The sequence below is a fragment of the Chiloscyllium plagiosum genome, unplaced genomic scaffold, assembly GCF_037043375.1.
Source record: "Chiloscyllium plagiosum isolate Xiang-an unplaced genomic scaffold, Cpla_swu_hap1 HiC_scaffold_43, whole genome shotgun sequence".
Taxonomy (NCBI): Eukaryota; Metazoa; Chordata; class Chondrichthyes; order Orectolobiformes; family Hemiscylliidae; genus Chiloscyllium; species Chiloscyllium plagiosum.
Window position 1 is genome coordinate 4,371,350 of NW_028270181.1, and position 15,303 is coordinate 4,386,652.

Consider the following 15,303-nt stretch of genomic DNA (forward strand, 5'->3'; position numbering starts at 1 on the left):
TATTATACTCATGGGTATATGAACTGGTCAAAACTTCTTTTGATGGGGACCAGGAAGTACATTTGTATTGCTATAAAAGGGCAACCTTTGCAATGACTTATTATGAAGCCTCTATCTTCTCTTCGACAATTATATTAAATGCCTACTTAATTTGGTGTCAAATTCACAACGTTAAGCTCTTGAAAAGGCATGGAATCATATAGAATCCCTACGTGGGCCATTGAGACTGCACTGACCCTCCAAAAATCATCCAGACCCCTACTCTATCCCTGTAACCCCATAATTACCATGACTAATTCACCTAGCCTGTATATTCCAGGATACTATGGACAATTTAGTATGGCCAATCCGCCTAATCTGCACATCTTTGGCTTATGGGAGGAAACTGGAATACCTAGCAATGTCGAAGTATGTGGAGATGAATTTGGTGGGGCAGGAGCAGGCTGAGACAATGGGTTGGCCAGGATAGTCAGTCTTATGGAAGTTTTGCACTTTCTCTCGTAAGTACATCCACATACTGAATCAGAAAATGTTGTTGTACACACTTAAACAACTTCCCCTCCTTCCAAGCCTTTAACACCATGGCCAGTCTGTGTTTGGAAAGTTAAAATTCCCTACTACACCCTATTATTCCTGCCGATAACAGATCTGCTTACAAACCTGTTTCTCAATATTCTGACGACCAAGAGTTTATAGAACAATTCTAATAAGATGATCATCCCTTTCTTATTTCTCAGCTCCAACCAAATAGTTTCCCTGGATGTATTCCCAGGAATATCCTTCCCAAGTACAGCCATAATGTTATCCCTAATCAAAGGCACCACTCCCCCTCCTCTTTTGCCCTCCGTTCTATTCTTCCAATAGCATCTGTACTCTGAAACATTAAGGTGCCAGTTCTGTCCATCCCTGAGTCACATCTCTGTAACTATTATGATATCCCAATCCCATGTTCCCAAACGTGCCCGGAGTTCATCTGCCCAGGCCGGAAAGAAAGGGTGGTGGGTAGATTTATTAGTACAAGATGGAACATGTGTGGTAGCAAGAAATTATCTTGGATTGAATGATGTAGAATCCATATGGGTGAATGTAATGAACAACAAAGAAGTGAACAATGGTGGGTGTAGTCTATAAGCCCGCTAACAGTGGTTATACTGTAGGACAAAGAGCAAATCAGGAGATAATGAGGGCATGTAAAAAGGGAAGTAAATTAATCATGAATGACTTTAACCTTCATGTAGATTGGGGAAAACAAATTGATTGAGGTACGCACAAGGAAGAATTCATAGACTGAATTTCAGACAGTTTCCTGAACAAATTTGTGAATTCAACCAGGGGTCGTCAGGCTATTTTGGATTTGATAATGTGTTAATAAATGATTTGAGCAAAAAGGTCCCCTAGGAAACAGTGATCGTAATATAATAGAATTTAGCATTCAGTTTGAGAGTCAGAAATGTCAGTCAGAAACAACTATGTTAAACTTAATTACAAAGGAATAAGGGTAGAGTCGGCTAGAGTAGTCTGGGATAGGTGTTTAGCCAAAGAGTTAATGAACAATGGCAGATATTTAAGAAACTAGTTAATGACTCACAACAAAACTATATCCCAGTGAGGAAGACAGAATCTAGGAATTGGATAAACTAACTGCAGTTTTTCAAGAAAGTTAAGAATAACATCAAATCGAAAGAAAGCCTTACAGAAAGGAAAGTAACAAAGATTATTGGTAAACCAGAGAATTGGGAAACTATTAACAAACAAAAGGTGATCCATTAGTAATTAGGAGGGAGAAAATAAATCTAGCAAGTAATATAAAAATGGATAGTAAGAGCAACTTTAAGTATATAAAAAGGAAAAAAAGATAGGCCAAAGTGAACACAGGTCTTTTAGAGAATGGGACTGGGAAATAATAATAGGGAAGGAGGAAATAGCAGAGGAGTTGATAAATATTTTGCATTAGACTTCATGGCAGAAACACTGCATTACAAAATTACTAAACAATTAAGGGGGCAAAAGAGAGAGGGGGAAAATAAATACAACAACCATCACGAGAGAAAAGGTATTAGGGAAACTGATGGGATTAAAGTTGGACAAATCACCTGGATCTTATGGGTTGCATCCAAGGGTATTAAAGAAAGTAGCTCCAGAGGTAATGGGTACACTTGTATTAGTCTTCCAAGAATCTTTAGATTCTGGAACAGTCTTAAAGCAGTTGAAAAACTGCCAATGCAGCACCCTTATTTAAAACAAGAGGGAGACAAAAACATGTAACTATAACCCAGTCAGCTTAACAGATGTGGAGATAGTACGGACTGCAGATTCTGGATGCCAGAGTCAATAGATGTGGAGCTGAAAAAGCACAGCAGGTCAGACAGCATCCAAGGAGCAGGAAAGTCAACATTTTGGGCTGAAACTGATAAAGTACAGATTTGAGACGCCCCAAGAAATCTGATCTGTTAGATCCAGCCTGGTGCCGGACTCCAAGCTGGGCATGATTATACAAAACCCTTTGTCAGGACTAGGCAGGGGGAGGGAGCCCAGAAGTATATAGAGGGAGAGGGATGGGTAGTTAGTGATAGGTGAATGGAGGCAGGACGTTATTATGATTGGTCAGTGGAAAGGGTGGAATGGATAGAAATGTAGGAAGATGCAAGGTTAGGTCAGGTCAGGGAGGCAAGGGGTGAGGTGAGGTGGACATGGGAGAAGGCTGTGGGAGGAGGGAGTTTTGAAAAATCGATGTTGAGGCCATTGGGCTGTAAGCTTCCTAGGTGCAGTATAAGGTGTTGTTCCTCCAGTTTCCATTTGGCCTCACTCTGACAGTGCAGGAGGCCAAGGATGGACATGTCGCCAGGGGAGTGTGAGAGGGAATTGAAATAGATGGCAACCAGAAGTCAGGTTGGTTAATGTGTGCAGAACGCAGATGCTCTGCAAACTAGTCCCCAAGTCTGCATTTGATCTCTCGGATATAGAGGAGACTACATCGGGAGCAACAGATCAATAGATGAGGTTGGATAAAGTGCAGGTGAATCTCTGACAGATCTGGAAGGATTGTTTAGGGCCTTGGACAAAGGTAAGAAGGGAGATTTGGGAGCAGGTGTTGCACCTCTTGCGGTGCTTAACATGTCTTTGGGGAAATGTTATAAATTATTGTAAAACATTTAGAAATACACAATATAAATCAAGCCAAGTCAGCAAGACTTCATGAGGGGGAAATCATGCCTGACAAATTTATTAGAAATCTTTGAGGAGTTAGCAAGTAGGAAAGATAAAGAGGAAATCTGTACCAAGACTATTCCAAGCACCAACGTTTTGGTTTATCACAGGTGAAATAAACCCTTGCTTCAGCCCCTTCCTTCTTTACCTTTGGAGAGAAAATGAGGAACCTTTTTGGATGTAAACAGACACTAGCTACATTGCAGGAAGTAGAGTGCAATTGCATGCTATTTTCAGCTTTCCTAGTCCTGTATATAGTTGTGGAAATTCAGCTGAAAGTTGTTAGGCTTATTTTCCAGACTTTCCAGTTTCTCTACTCAGTCAAATGCAAGTTGATACAGGCTTTCCTGATTAAGAGCCAAAAATTCAGGTTCAGAAATGTCAATTTTTTTCTCTTTCTGTAGTGAAGGATTGTATTCAGTTGTCCCTCTAATCCATATATCTAATATTTGATGGTTGAATTTTTTTTTAAAACAACAAGAACCAAAACTGATGTCTCTAACCTAAACCATGTCATATTTTCCTCTACTAGAATTCCAAGAGATAGTAGCCTTCATTCAGTTCCTTGATATTCCTGATGAAGGGCTTATGTTTGAAATATCAATTCTCCTGCACCTCGGATGCCGCCTGACCTGCTCTGCTTTTCCAGCTCCACACTCTTTGACTCTGACCTCAAATATCTGCAGTCCTCACTTTTTCCTAGGTACTTGACATAGCCAACAAAAGGCTTCCCCAATCATTGACATCTTCTATTTCCTGGATCTTGCCATTTTGTGGGGGCTTTTCTTTCAGCTGTTTGTTGTGACACACAGCTTGAATGTGGCACTCCTTGTTGCAACAATGGCATTCAAACTTCTTGAATGACAATTTTCATTGCAGCATTTCTTTCCACCACAAAGATAACAATTAGCTGGGGCAGTTGATAGCAGTTGCTGTTCTCACCTACCATGCTTTGGTACAGCCATCACTCAGCTTTTAACTTTAACATATTACAACAAGTTGGTCATTTTTAAGATATGGTTCTACTACTATACTGAATCAATCAATCAATTTTGGTTCCTAATTCACCTTGTCAGCTCAACTGAATCGCCTTTGTTAAGGTTAAGTCATTGCTTGGCTACGTGGTCAGACAATACTTCATTGAAAGCTCCAAAAACAATTCGTTCCTCATTAGTTCTTTTAAGCCTGCCAGTCTCAACTTTTTGTCAGTCTCTACAGATTATTGATAGAAACATCAATACTTTCCCTTTGCTGTTGGATAAGCTTAAATTTAGACCAATCCAATGGATAATTTATTTTGCAGATTGAAGTGGGCATTGAGTTTTTTTTTGCTATTGTTAAGCAAGGGGATTGAAAGGTTATCTAGAAGGTGGGAATTTGAATTTGAGGTTACAATCAGATTAGCCATGACTTTATTGAATGGTGGGGTAGGCTCAAGGGGCTGAATGGCCTACTTCTGATTCATATTACTTATTTGTACTTTGCTTTCTTATTTGTTTATCCCTTGACCAACTAGGATATTATCTGGACAGTTCCCTCTGATACACAATAGTATACCGACCTGCTCACTGTTCATCTTCACAGTGAGGCCAGATGAAATCTAGTGTCTTGTAAATCTACAGTCTTAATTCTGCCACATTTCTGATTTATTGGGATTTGTAACCTGTTCAAAATTTCAGTAATGCCAGAGACTTTTCCATATTGTCTTCAGTTTTTAAAAATTCAGTCACAGGATGTGGGCATCACTAACTGAGCAGGCAGTTAAGCACCTCCCTGATTGCTCAAGAAGGTGATGGTGAACTCCATCTTGAAACACAGCAGTTCCTTTGGTGTAGGTATACCCACGATGCTGAGAGGCAGGGTGTTCCGTGTAATATTCTTGGTATCATCAAGTTGCTAAAGAATATTGAATCTGCTGAAGTAAGGAAGACACTAAAATACAAAATACTGTGAATGCTGGAAATTGAAAATAAAAACAAAGTGCAGGAGAAACTTAGTAGGTCTGGTAGCATATGTACAGACAGAAACACAGTTAATGTTTCAAGCCTGACAGGACTTCTTCAGAGTTGAAAAGAGGACTGTAAAATGATATTTAAATGCTGTTGACAAAGGGGGAGGAGGAGTGAGGGTGCCCAGAACAAGAGAAGAAAAGGAGTGCCAATGGTAGTAAAAGATAGATAGAGATGAAAATAGGTTGGTGGCAGGTTTGAATAACTTAGAATAAGTTATAATTTGGAGATGCCGGGTTGGACTGGATTGTACAAAGTTAAAAATCACACAACACCAGGTTATAGTCCACCAGGTTTAATTGGAAGCACACTAGCTTTCGGAGTGACGCTCCTTCATCAGGTAGTAGTGGAGGGCTCAATCCTAACACACAGAATTTATAGCTAAAATTTACAGTGTGATGTAACTGAAATTATACATTGAAAAATTGATTGTCTGTTAAGCCTTTCATCTGTTAGAATACAGTGATAGTTTCACTTCTTTCATGTGTAAATCACAAAACCTTTTTTTTTAAAAAAGGTTGCATTCTCGGGTTAGCTGGACAATATGTTGAAGGTGTTGGCCCCCTGTGTTCTCTGTCTATGCCATGATGTTTAGATTGATTCCAATCTAAAAAGTGAGATAACTGAGTTCTACATGAATGCATGCAGTTTTTGAGCAAGGTACAATGTAACCCTGAAAGTACAAATTCACTCCACAAAATACATGTGTCATGTGGGTCTGTCTGTCTGTGTGTGTAGTGAGTGCAGAGTGTCTAAAGTCTGTGAGGAGGTGCATGTGTAGGTGGGTGTCTGTGTGCGTGTCTGTGTGTATGTGTGTCCGTGTGTGTGTGTATAGTGCAACGGTGGTCACCTGTAATGTGACATGAACCCAAGGTCCCGGTTGAGGCCCTCCCTATGGGTACTGAACTTAGCTATCAGCCTCTGCTCGGCCATTTTTCTCTGCTGCCTGTCCCGAAGTCCACCTTGGAGGATGGTCACCCGAAGGTCCGAGGCTGAATGTCCTGGACCACTGAAGTGTTCCCCAACTGGAGGGAATCCTCCTGTCTGTTGATCGTTGTGTGGTGCCCATTCATCCATTGTCGTAGCTCCAAAAGCTAGTGTGCTTCCAATTAAACCTGTTGGACTATAACCTGGTGTTGTGTGATTTTTAACTTAGAATAAGTTGGCTTTATTAAGGAAAGCATTAACAAGAAATATCTTGCAGTGGCTTCACTTAGCCTTAAGTCTGCAAGATCATGTGACATTGCAACACTTCCACAATGTCTACTGTCTATAACAATAATATGCAACTTCTTATTCTACATAACAGCCAGTACGTGGTTAGAAGAATGTATCACTACTGATCAAAACCAGCCCTTACTGTGCCTAACTAACTAAACATTTATAGACTTGAAACAGCTCCAAAATAGGTTCCTTGCACTGGGGGCCCTCCTTCATGAATTACTCAATGTATGTATGCAGGTGCTGCAAGTGATTTTAAAAAGCTAACAGGATATTATAATTTACCATGAGTGGAATTCAATACCAAGTTGGGAAGTTGTGCAGGGCACTAGTGACAAGATGACATCTAGAGTACTGTTCACAATACTGGTCACCTTATTTAAAGCAAGAATGAAATGCTTTGAAGGCAATTCAGAGAAGGCTTATCAGACAGGTGCCTGTACCTGGAATGAGTGATTGTCTTGCGAGGAAAGATTTGAATGAGTACGTTTTTATATCCCTTGGAGTTTAGAAGAGTAAGAGGTGACAACTGAAATGTCAAACATCCCTGAGGTATCTTGACAGGGTGTATTTGGCGAGGATGTTTCCTCTTACGGTAGAATCTAGAAAAAAAAAGGTCAATGTTTGAAAATTTCTGTCATGAATCTTTAGAATACGCTTCCTATTGGAAGCAGGGTCCTTTAAGGTAGAGGTAAGTAGAAAGTAGCAAAAGGGGTGAAGTGTTATCATCAGTAGGCAGGAATAGAGATTTGAGTTTACAATCAGATCAGCCATGATCTTATTTAAAGGTTGAGCAGGCTCCAGTGCTGAATGGCCAATTTCTATTTCTAATGAATATGTAGCACAACTCCTACGAGCATTTGACCACTCTATGCATTTCAAATGCAAAGATAAACGCTGTTTTCGAAAAGCAGTGCCACTAACTGGATACAGCTCTTTGGACATGCACCTATGCTGTAACTTTCACCCGCCAGTAACGAAAAAAATTGAGAGCAAATTACGGTCATGTACGGCACAGTATTGTCACTATTCATTTTTTAAGGATTGTCTGTTAAGGATTGCACAAGTCCGCGAGGAATGAGAGGGCCCCTTACTTTTCCTTTTGAAAGGGCTTTTTTTTTGGTGCGGGTATTTGTTTTTTGTCCACACAGATTAATGATGGAAAGGAACAGAGGAATGGGGGATACTATGAGGGCTAGGGAGGGTTACTACTTGTTTCTGGCACTGAGGCAGGTGAGAACGTGCACAACTTTTTGTTTTGTAAGGGAAAGGGATGTGGTGGTGGTGGCTTATGAGGAGGAAACATGTGCCAACGGTTCGCTTCAAGTATTTTTCTCTCTAAACTGGAGAGACTTGTGCATTTCCTTTCTGGCTGCTGTTAACCTATCCTCCCCTCCTCTGGTGATTTCCCCTTGCTGATAGGCTGAGTTTGTATTTTCAAACGGGTTGCCAGAGACAGACAGAGAGCGAGCGAGCTTCCCCTTCCTGTTGTATCTGCAGGATTAACACAGGAGGGAACACGAGCTGCAAGCACCACTGCCGTTTAGAGCAGGAGGTGAGTGCCAAATACATGCATCTATATTAATACAATAAAGACACACCGGGTTCAATTGCAATCGAATAATCTTGACTAACCGCCAGAAAGTTTATAATATACATACATATTTATAACAAAATGCACAAACGGTAGGGGGTAAAAAGAGACACGGTTACTAAGACTCGGGTACCAGGTGGGTCGATTTCCCACCCTCATTAAAATCGGAGTTTTAAAATACTAAAACAACGCGAAGAAATGCTAGAGGAGATTTTATATCTCAAGATAAGTCATTGCATCTGCAAGGCGATGAACGTTTTGTTTTGCTGCGGCGAGAAGCGTTTGGCCTTTTTTTTGTGTATTCTGTTCTAGGCCTCGAGGTTTTAAAAATGGCTAGAAACGCAGTTAAATCGAGAGATATGTGTACGACGAGCGTGAACGGAGTTCGGTTAATTTTTGTCGATTATTAGCAACCCCCACCCCTACCTTTTCCCGCCGTTGGTAGACGATGACTGGCCACCTTCTGCACAACTACCACCACAGTCGCCACCATAAAACAAGAAGAAAATATCCTAGTGTCGAACCGTGAATTAAAAACAAAATCAAAACGTGTGTAGAGTTGCTCTTACCGACGGGGAATGCTGAGGTGTGAAGAGGAGGAAGGCGGCGGGTGAAGGTTTCCCCACACTGTCGGTGTGAGGGGGGGCCTCAGTGAGGCCTGTGCTGGCTCCGTCCCGCGGCCGATGGCGGTTGAGCGGCGCTCGCGGTGACGGTTTGAATTCGAGCGCGAGCCGGTCGGTTGAAAGTTCGGAATTTAAACCAGGCGCTCTCCCTTTGTTTGGCCCAGCACCTCAAGATCATTTATTGTGGAGGCGATAGGATGGGAAGGAAATGAGAGGAATGAATGGATTTTTTTTGCGTTTTTCTAACCCTAACACTTTTTTTTTATAAAAATGTACCTGTGGTTTGGGGGAATGCGGGAGAGGTGGTTGTGGGCATTTGCCTCTACTCTATTAGTTTTTAAACAAAGAAAAATGGATTTGTTCCTACGTGTCAGGTTGGAAAAGTTGGGTGGGGATGAGACGAGGTGCTTGGCTTTTTTGTTTCTAATCCTAACTTTTTTTTTAAAATGTGGAGTTAAACTGTGGGGAGAAGAGCGTGCTTTGGTCTTTTCCAAATCTGGGTGTAAGCTTGTAAACGAGATGAATTTGCTCTACTTCGAGTTTTCTAAAAATATAGATTTTATACCTGAAGTATTAGGTTAAAGAAGCTGGGGTGAAGGGCTGTTCTTTTTACCCTCTTAAATAACGTTCAAAATGATGGATTCATACCTGTTGTGTTGGATTGTTGAAGCTGGGAAGTGGAATATTGGCCTTCACTACTCTCTTTTAAACAGCTTCATTTTCAATATAAATTTATACCTGTTGCATTATGTTGTTGAAGCTAGGGGTGGAATGTTAATTGTTCACTACCTTTGAGCTAATCTTTTAAACTATAGATTCACAACATGTATTAAGTTGGAGAAGGTAGAATGTTTGTCATTCTCTATTTTTTTTGATTTAAGTCTTTTTAAATATAAATTTCTATCTATTCTTTTACGTTGAAGGAGTGGGGACATGGGGATAGAATGTTGTTAGCAGTTCCCTACCTTTTATTTGAGCTTATCTTTGAAAACATACGTTTGTACCTGTGATACCAGACTGAAGATGTGAGAGGGTGTTGTTGCTGTTCCTACTCTCTTTTTAAATAAACTTTTTTAAAAAATACCCATTCATACCTGTTAGGTTGAAGACACTTGGAGGAGGAATGTTTTTAAGTTGCTTTCCAGCCTGTTTTCTTCAAATCCTAGTCATTTTAATTGTTGCGTTATACCAGCTCTGTTAAGTTGGAGACGTGGTGTGACAACAATTTTGCTCATTCTCTACCTTTTTTGTTAGGTTGGTGGGCTGGGTCCTACTCTTTGGAGCTTGAGGGCAAATCTGGGACAGGTATGCAAGATCATCAGAGTGGGATTTTGTCATTGAGATGATTGGGTCTGGTATCCAAAGAGTTTAGTTAGAAGAATGAAAGGTGATAGTGAAACACAAAATTCTTAACACTCGTAAATGCAAGAAGGATCTACTCCTTGGCTGCAGCCAGGAAGGGGAGCAAGTATAGAACCAGAGAGACAGTCTTTGAATAAGGTACGTCATTTATGCCTGAGATGAAGAGGAATTTCTTTACTCAAAGTGCATTTTTCCTTTGGGCACCTGTACCCAGAGGGCTGTTAGGCTCAGTCTTTAAGTATATTCTAATATCATGATCAATATATTTTCTCTTTAGATAGTCATCTAAGGATATGGGGATATAGCAGGAAAATGTTATTAGGGAAGTGCAAACATGCTCTAGCTGAATAGTAGTATAGGCTAAAGAAGCTAAATAGCCTCTTGCTTATTTCCCATTCCCCTTTATGGGGCTGATAGTGCACACGTTTCTGGGTACACGGATTTGGGCAAGGCTGTGAAATGGGAGGGAGTATTGTTTTAAATGAGTGGTAAAGAGCTGGAACTCACTTCCTTATGAAGGTGATGGTGTTAAGAATAGAGATTGCTACTGATGTCAGAAATTGGATAGGCACTTGAGTGAATTAAGCTTCCAGGGTTATGGAGTAGAGTGGCAGGAGATGAGACTGTTTGGATTGCCCTAAGGAGAGCCAGCACGGATATGGGCTGAATCGCCTGCTGTTCCATCCTGACCCTGTACAAGTTTGTTTTAAATCTGTGCTTAAGCTTTTTATGTTTTTGGTTTATTTCTTTTAGTTCGCAACTTATTGTGATTTATGCGATTAGTTTGGATAAGTGGAGGGGGGAAATTGTTTACTCTTTCAGTCCAGAAATACTTTTTGTATGAAAATGTGTAAGTTTAATAGTGTCAGTGAGTGTATCTCTGGTTAAAAGGCTTCTTCGAAGAGTGGTGAGTGGGACTAATCAAATTGCTGTTCATGGAGCAGACAGACTCAGTAAGCTGAATGGTTACAGCACAGAACACCAATCTGTGATTTATTCTGAATTGTGAGAATTTCATAAATACTTGAAGAGTTTGTCAGGCTATGGAGGAAAGTAAAAAAAGTCAACCATGATCTGGACTCTGCTGTATCATTCTGTGGTTGAAAGTTCTTGTTCCTTGAGTACTTTCTGTATGAAGTTGATTTCCCAGAGTCTGTTTCATGTAATCTGAATAATTCCACAATGGTGGTGGGTGGAGTTGAAGGGGAAGGGCCAAATTTGTGACGTATGTCAGAGCCAACAATATGAAAAGGAAGTTAAAGATCCTGGTCAGGCTTGAGAGAAATTTAAAAAGTGCCTTGAACACAGTAATCTCTTATTCTCCTTGCTGTGCATTTGTAACAGTAGGAGTTACAGATCTTGGGGAAGGAAAGAACTTATTCAAGGAGAAGGTCAAATTGAACTGAACTGTGATGTTTTGTGGTATTGCTGTTGCTGAATACTCTAACATACTGGGGTTGTCAAATGTCCAGAACCTACACTAGATCAACCATATCAATATTGTGGCTACAAGAGCAGGTCAACTGGAAATTCTGCAGCAACAAACTCAACCAGTGACTCCGCAAATACTTTTCACCATTTGACAAGACATGAGTCAGGCATGTGATGGAATAATTTGCATTTGCCTGGATGAGTGCAGTGCTGACAACATTCATAAAGCTCAATACCATCCAGGAAAAAGCAGTCTTCTTGGTAAGTATCCTATCCACCAACTTAGCAATCATGCCTTCCACCACTGGTGTGGGGGGGGGTGGGTGTAACAGTGTGTACCATTTACAAAATGCAGTGCAGCAAGTAGGAGATAGTGAGAGATGCAGATGCTGGAGAATCGGAGTAGATAAAGTCTAGGCTTAGAAAAAGCACAGCTAGTCAAGCAGTATCTTAGGCAGAAACGTCAACTCTCCTCCTGAGAAGCAGCCTGAACTGTGCTTTTTCCACTTTATCAGCAAGGCAGTCAAGTTCTTGTTCAACAGCTTCCGATAAACAATTTCTACCACATAGAAGGACATGAACATCAAAAGAATGGAAAGATTACATTACATCCTAACTTGGAACTACATTGATGTTCCTTCATGACAGCAGAGTCAAAAATCTTAACCCCCTCCCCCCAAAAAAAACCGTACGCTACATGCACCAGATGGACCATGGCAGTATAAGAGGGTGATTTGGGATGAATAACAAATAATTGTTGTCAGCAATGCTTCTATCCCATGAACAAAATTTTAAAATATTTGTGGTCAGGTTAGCTGGTATTGTGGAGAAGGGTTTGAATTAATTCAACATGAGATTGGACAAAAACTACTTGAGTTAAAACAAGATGCAGTGGATTAGGAGAAACAGTTTGAAATGATGTATAGTTAGGAAGGTTCTTAGAAAATAAAAAGTATTCATAGTAAGGTTTAGAGTATGATATGGCAAATGAAAATAGCACTTTTGGAATATTGAACAATGGATGTAGGTTTGCTTGCTGAGCCGGGAGGTTCATTTCCAGATGTTTCGTCACCCTACTAGGTAACGTCTTCAGTGGGCCTCCAGAGAAGCAGTGTACATGATTCCTGCTTTCTATTTATATGTTTGGGTTTCTTTGGGTTGGTGATGTTTTTTCCTGTGGCGATATCATTTCCTGTTCTTTTTCTCAGGGGGTGGTAGATGGGGACTAACTCGATGTGTTTGTTGATAGACTTCCGGTTGGAATGCCATGCTTCTAGGAATTCTCTGTTTGGCTCGTCCTAAGATGGATGTGTTGTCCCAGTCGAAGTGATGTCTTTCCTTAACTGTATATAAGGATACTAGTGAGAGAGGGTCATGTCGTTTTGTGGCTAGTTGGTGTTCATGTATCCTGGTGGCTAGTTTTCTGCCTGTTTGTCCAATGTAGTGTTTGTTACAGTTCTTGCACGGTATTTTGTAAACTACATTAGTTTTGCTTGTTGTCTATATAGGGTCTTTCAAGTTCATTCGCTGCTGTTTTAGTGTGTTGGTGGATTACCATGTTGCCAAGGGGTCTGTAGGTTTTGTTGTTGAAGGTGAAGTATGTGGTAAGACATAGGTCCAGTAGCTTGACGATACTGTCCTTGCTGATGAAGTTAGTGGTGTTTGGTATATGTGTCTTTGGGTCTTCTGATACTGTAGTCAGTGTTTCCTTGGCCAGGTTAATGTTGATTCATGTAAACAGGGCTGTTATATCAAAGGAGACCATTATTTCATCCTATTCTATCTTCGTGTCTTTGGTCTTCAGGAATTCTTGGGTGGAGTGGCTTGAGTCTTCTATTAAGTATTTTAGTCTTTGGTGTAGCTCCTTGGCTAATCTGTAAGTTGGTGTTCCAGGTAGCCAGACTGAGTCTGAGGGGGGCTCCTGATTTGTGAATTTTGGGTAATCCATAGAAGCATGGTGTATTGGATCCGTCTGGATTCATTTTTGGAAGTCGGTCTTATTTATTTCTATAGATTTCTGAAGTTTTTTGAGTTAGGCTGTGATTTGGTTCTCTAGTTGTGGGATTGGGTCTATCGCCACTTGTTGGTAAATGTTGGTATCTGTAAGTAGTGCGTTTGTTTTTTCAATGTAATCTCTTCGATTTAGAATGACTGTCAAGCGTCCTTTATCTGCAGATTGATTGTCAGGTGATTGTTTACATCAATCAACATTAATCTGGCCAAGGAAACACTGACTACACTATTAGAAGACCCAAAGACACATACACCAAACACCACTAACTTCATCAGCAAGGACAGTATCGTCAAGCCTTATCACACACTTCACCACCTTCAACAACAAAACCTACAGACAAACCAATGGAACAACCATGGGATCTCCGACATCAGGATTCTTAGCAGAGGCAGTAATGCAGAGACTTGAACAAACAGCTCTGCCAACCATCCAACCTAAGCTTTGGGTCCGCTACGTGGATGACACCTTTGTCATCACTAAACAAAACAAATTAGAGGAAACCTTCAAGGCCATCAATGATACCCTTTATTAGCCTAAAACTCACTAAAGAAGAGGAAAACAACAACAAACTGCCATTCCTAGATGTCACAGTAGAGCAAACAGCCAATGAGCAACTTCAAGCCAGCATTTACAGGAAAACACACACGACCAAATGTTGAACTGCAGAAGCAATCATCCCAACATCCACAAACTAAGCTGCATCAGAACAGTATGTCAACGAGCCAACACACACTGCAGCACAGAGGAACTATGCAGAGCAGAGGAAAATCACCTATACCGTGTATTCAAAAAGAATGGGTTCAAAGTTTGTGCGAAGATTTGTAGCTCGGGTGCTCGTTGTTGTGGTTCTGTTCGCCGAGCTGGGAATTTCTGGTGCAGATGTTTCATCCCCTGTCTAGGTGACATCCTCAGTGCTTGGGAGCCTCCTGTGAAGCGCTTCTGTGATCTTTCCTCCGGTATTTGTATGGGTACCCAATTAACACAGTCCGCCGATTTCTCAGCAACAAACCAAACAAGCTGACAAAACACGTCCGGAAATCCTAGCCACTCTCCCCTATATCAAAGAAATCTCGGAAATGGCTGCCAGATTACACCGACCCCTTGGCAACATGGTAATTCACCAACACACTTAAAACAGCAGCTAATGAACTTGAAAGACCCTATACAGACAACAAGCAAAACTAATGTAGTTTACAAAATACCGTGCAAGAACTGTAACAAACACTACATTGGACAAACAGGCAGAAAACTAGCCACCAGGATACATGAACACCAACTAGCCACAAAACAACATGACCCTCTCTCACAAGTATCCTTACATACAGTTAAGGAAAGACATCACTTCGACTGGGACAACACAACTTAGGACGAGCCAAACAGAGACATGCACGAGAATTCCTAGAAGCATGGCATTCCAACCGGAAGTCTATCAACAAACACATCGAGTTAGACCCCATCTACTACCCCTAAGAAAAAGAACAGGAAATGACATAACCACAGGAAAAAACATCACCAACCCAAACATATAAATAGAAAGCAGGAATCATGTACACTGCTTCTCTGGAGGCCCACTGAAGATGTTACCTAGTAGGGTGATGAAACGTCTGGAAATGAACCTCCCAGGTCAGTGAGCAAACCTATATCCCGAACCTCAACCTGAGCTACAAATCTTCTCAAACCTCACTAATATTGAACAGTGGCAACTGCAACCTTGATCAAAAAACTAATGTTGGCACTGTGATGATACTGTTGCTTTTAAGAGGTGTATTTTGTCCTTTTATTTTAAATGAAGAAAAGTTGAGACAGAAGTTCAGAGTCTGTTCCAAAGCAAATTAAGTAAAC

The 15,303-nt window shown here is 40.8% G+C and overlaps 1 protein-coding gene and 1 long non-coding RNA gene across 5 annotated transcripts in view; one reads left to right on the forward strand and one right to left on the reverse strand.

Annotated features, from left to right (window-relative positions):
* LOC122541937 (uncharacterized) overlaps window positions 1–8,653 on the reverse strand; it is a 106,213-nt gene extending 97,560 nt beyond the window's left edge. Inside the window, exon 1 of the long non-coding RNA XR_006309722.2 lies at window positions 8,601–8,653. This is a non-coding gene — a long non-coding RNA (uncharacterized LOC122541937). The remainder of the gene's footprint in view (window positions 1–8,600) is intronic.
* macroh2a2 (macroH2A.2 histone) overlaps window positions 7,838–15,303 on the forward strand; it is a 42,538-nt gene continuing 35,072 nt past the window's right edge. For 2 of the 4 annotated variants that reach the window (XM_043679187.2, XM_043679189.2), the window contains exon 1: window positions 7,838–7,992. The gene's annotated coding sequence lies outside the window, so the exon portion shown is untranslated. Of the gene's footprint in view, window positions 7,993–11,512; window positions 11,709–13,622; window positions 15,085–15,303 lie in introns of those variants that run through there. The other 2 variants (XM_087982457.1, XM_087982458.1) reach the window with 2 other exon arrangements.